We start from the raw sequence: 5062 nt of genomic DNA, 5'->3' as shown, positions 1-5062 counted from the left end.
TCATGATTTCTCAAATGTTGCAATTTTAAACTCAAAAATAGAAATAAAAATGTCACTAATAACACATATTATATCTAGAAGTTTATCTTAAGATTTTCATTCCAAAAGTACTAGTTTCCAAGGCCATGATTTAAAAAAACAAAACAAAAAGCCTCCAAAAAGAACTGAGGGTACTACTAGGAGCACCACTTTTCAATTTAGGTATTTATTTAAGGTTTTGGTTGCAACTATACTATTTAGGTTTCAAAGAATATGTATTTTCATGTTGAATATTAAGAAAATAGTGATGTTGTTAGGATTGTTTCCAATTCAATGATATATTTTAAGGTTTTCACTAATAAAATTACAATATTGTTAAAACCATGGTTGTAAAAGGTGGTAATTTTTAACGCCAAAAAAAAAGGTGTTATCGATAGCACCACTTTTTGAAATGGGGGTAAAATTTACTAAATGTGACCTCTAAAAAAGTGAGAGCTATAAAAGGTTGCCATTAACTTTTTAATTAGGTTTCACTTTGATGAATTATCTATCACATACATTCTTAACATGTGTTCAACTGCTTGATTCATTCTCTCTATCTACACATATATTTGTGGATGATAAGTTGTACTAAAATTTATATTTGTAACATTTTTTTTTATAAATTCCTTCCAAAAGTTTGAATTAAACCTTTTGATATTTATTTATAACAATGGTCTTAGGTACTTCATGAAATCTAGAAAATATTTATATAAATTTATACTATATTAATTTCCTTATGACACCATTTAACCAAAATAAAATACACATATTTTGTTAATTATTCCACCACTATCATTATTGAATCATGTTTATTTGTTGTCTTACACAATTTAATGATAAAATCAATCATTTCTGCTTCCCATTTCCAATCTGGAATCAATAATGGATGTAGAAAACTTTCTAGATGTTTATGCTCAATCTTTATATTTTGGCATTGCATACATTTAGTTATTTAATTAGCAACATCCTTTCTCATTCCTAACCTAAAGTATCAATTTTTTACTGCTACAATTGTCTTTAAGTATCATAATATTCATCATATATGCATTTATTTAATACTAGCTTCCTTAATCCACAAGGATTAAGAAATACACTCTTACTTAAGAGTGCCATCTTCTTCTAACTTATAATCTCCAAATTTTTGTTGTACATTTTATGGTGTAATATTTATTTTACCTATAGGTAATGCTTATCTAAACTACGATCTTCTTAGAAAAATTTCAAATATGATTTCCACATGCTAATGGTTGTGAAATACATTGCATGTATCTTTACGTTGAGTGCATCGACAACCTTGTTCTCTTCCTTCTAACATGTTTAATATCAAAATCATATTCAATAAAATTTATGTTTTCGCTGCTAAAACACCCGCCAAAATTTTGGTCTACATCCAAATTTTAGAGCCTACATTTATTTTGCATGTCATTGAGTATGAAGATTCACTACATGTGTTTTCTCTAGGTGTTCTTGTCCCGTTTGGAAGAAAACAAAAGTGTCATATTTCAACATGACAAGCGTCGCATATCACAAAAATGTAGGTTTGGTTTGTTTCAAGCAGTAATCTTTGTTCTAATGAGTCATTATTATCATGTATACATGTATTGTACTTATTCCCAAAGTTTCAAGCGTTGTCACACAAGTGTCGTCACTATCGTCGCAAAGTGTACATTTAGTGTCACGCTTGGGGAAAGTTGTCGCATAGTCATAGCATTGGGGGAATTATGTAGTTCATGTGTTATGAGTGGTCAATTTTGTGCCATCAACTGTTCTAAGTGTGTGATCATGCTCAAGTTTTTTCCTTGTTCACTTTGGCCTTACTGATCCCACACTTAACCAAATCCTGAAAACTGCCTTCCCAAGCAACTTGACCTCACTCAACCTTCCTGAAATACACATTGTGCAGTCTCAGACTTCAAGCTCAAACCTTACCTATTGGAACTATGCAATGCACAAATATTTCCTTCCAGAAATGTGCACTACATAGTCTTAGTGGTCAGCGTGACCCTTGAGCTCGAGAACTATGCAACTCCTACCTTCAACCACTCTCTTTTGTACATTGTGCAATCTCAAGTAATAAGCCTCAGCCTTGACCCCTTGAACTACACAACTATGTAAGTCATTGACCTATGTCCCTCTAGAACTCTGCAGTGGGAAACCTCAAGCTTGAAGCCTTTATCTTGACCCCTTGAGCCCCTCAAGTGCACATTTGTCTTGCCATGGACTTCCTGAACTACAAATTGTGTAGTCTAAAGGCTTAGTTCTAGCCCCTGACCTCCTAAGCTACACAACTGTGCAATCCCTGAGCTTGTCTCCCAGTATATCACCCTGTTCAAACTTCGTTAGTGGTTGTCATGAAGCATGTTAGGCTAGGGGTTTATCGAATTGATGTCATCTTATCATGAGTGGATTTCAGTTGCAGGTATTATATCATGTTATGAAAAGATGATGACGAAGGAAATGAAGAAGGATACCTTGCTAGGAGACACCTTTGTAGCTATAAAGACAAGTTGAACAATTAAGGAAGACAAAGGGAGACCAGATTGTGACAATAGATGGAGACCAAGATCACATTGAACACTCCCTATTGTTATGAAACCAACTCACAAAAATATAGAAAAGATAGATCAACGCCTTAGAAATAAGCCTCTTCGAGGGGGAAACCTCCTTTCTATATATAGGATTCTAAGGGATCACAATATAACTAAAGCCGACCTAACAATAATAATATAAAGGCACAAAAATAATAATAGTGGGATTCTATGGGGCACAATAATAACAATATGGGGACAATAGGGGCACAACAATAACAATAAGGGATACAACGACAATAGTAATGAGGGAATCACTAGTATTATAGGGACCCAACATGCCCCTCTCCTTCAAAAAAGTGTTGTCCTCAATGCTTAAGTAGTTCTAGATGCTTCTGTATAAAATTCTCATCCTCCCATGTGGAATCTTCAACGGGTAAGTTCTTCCACTTGATGAGATACTCTGAAATTGTTCGATTTCGTAGTTTTCGAGTTCTTGTTTCTTTGACTGCTTCAAGTTCCAATATGATTTTTCCTTCCTCATCAAGTCCTGCCAATATTGTTTGAACTGGAAGCTTGTCACCTATAACCTTCTTTAAGCATAAAACATGGAAAACTAGGTGCACTCAGGAAGCTACAGGAAGCTCCAATTTGTATGCCATAGTACCTATCTTTTGCAACACCTTATACGAACCATAATACTTTGGTGATAATTTATTATCCTTCTTAGCTTTCTTGAGGGACATTTTTTTATATGGTTGTAACCGTAGGAATACCCAATCACCTATATCAAAACTTCTTTTGCTACAATGTTGATCTGCTTGCTGTTTGATTCTATTATGCCCCAAGGTGAGGTTATCCCTTAAGAGTTGGAGAACTTGTTGTTGATGCTCGATGTGATCTTCCACCGCTTGAACCTTAGAATTTTCTCTTAAATATGATGTGATGGGTGGTGGATGATATCCATAAAGTGCAATAAATGGGGTCATTTTTGTTGCAGTATGGAAGGATTTGTTAGACCACCATTCAGCCAGAGGCAACCATTTGACCCATTGTGTCTATTTATCAGATACAAAGCAACAAAGATATCCTTCCAAACATTTGTTTACTATCTCAGTTTGCCCATTAGATTGAGGATGATATGATGAGCTATGAGCTAACTGAGCACCAAGACAAGAAAATAATTCTGTCCAAAAATTTCCAGTGAAAATGGGATCTCTGTCGCTTACAATAATCTTTGGGTTTCCATGTAGATTTTCAATTGTTTCCATAAATACAGTAGAAACTATATGTTGGCTTATATGGGCCTGACCCAGGTTCAGAAGAATTATTTAGCCAAGAAAATCCCGCATCTACTGGCCCTTTCGGAAACAGTCTGTGAAGCATGGACTAAGGTCTCACCCGAGGTAGCAGGGGAGGGTGCTGGAACCAGGTTTCTGCACCCTTAGGGTGTTTAGATGTGGTTTGGGGGTTTCACGCCCCATTCTACAACTTTGCGTTGTGCTATATTCGCGCAAATCCATAATACATCTTATTTTCTATTAGCATGCAGTCCACAGATCTAATTTATTGGATGAAGTATTGTAGTTCAAATTTACTTAGAAGGGTCTTTAAGCAAACATTTAACATATTTAGCCAGTTCGCGTACTTAGAACACACTTAGATTCACACATATTTATAACATAAGCATATGATCTTAGATTAAATAGTTATATCAATTAATCAGATTCACGAGACCTCAAATTGTAACACAGAATTTGCAGAAGAAACTTATGTTTATTTCCACTTATCACCCAATACATCCAGATCCGCCCTACACACTCAGCTGCAGGGGTCTGCATACACAGTTTTGGACTCTTCTAGGACTTTGCGCACATAGTTGCAGAGCCTCTATCCACTACCCAAACCCTCGACTCAGACTTACAAATGCTTTCAGACTGCTTTTCTCAAAAACCCATTACATCCCAGATCCCCCGACTTCTCCATTACATTTAAATCCAGAGTCAGAAGTCGCTCGAGTATCAACTGCTGCTACACACCCTGATATTTCAGAACAATCTACCGTAGAACTTCTTGAAGTCGAATCTCTGATTCACAAACTTTAGCGATTTTCTATTTCTCCTCAGAGGTCTGATAAATCTCAAGGCAGCGTGACTTCGCAGTACAACCCTGCTCATCCCCTGACCAGGCTAAAGAGTGAAAGGTTTGGCCTTCAGTGAACCGAATTACCTCTTCCCACCAGGAAAAGAGTGAGGAAATCACCGCAAGAGTCTGAGAGTGAGACTCTTTCGTCAACATCATCCATCTCAGCTACTTCACCGCGAAGTCAACCATCCACACCTCCACTCCAAATCATCATCCATACGTCCACTGGAACCCCCACAACCCCTCTTCAATCATCTACAATCGTAGTATCCTCATCCTCCCAGCTGCAGGGATCATCTTATGCACTTTCCTTTGTTAGCAGTTCAACAATGGCCCAGTCTCCATGGAACAACCCTGGGGCAGTATTA

This window comes from Pinus tabuliformis, chromosome 5_1 (assembly GCF_031772625.1).
Source record: "Pinus tabuliformis cultivar Carrire ecotype Pingquan chromosome 5_1, CPIR1, whole genome shotgun sequence".
NCBI classification, from domain to species: Eukaryota; Viridiplantae; Streptophyta; class Pinopsida; order Pinales; family Pinaceae; genus Pinus; species Pinus tabuliformis.
Note: the sequence above shows the minus strand (reverse complement) of the source record.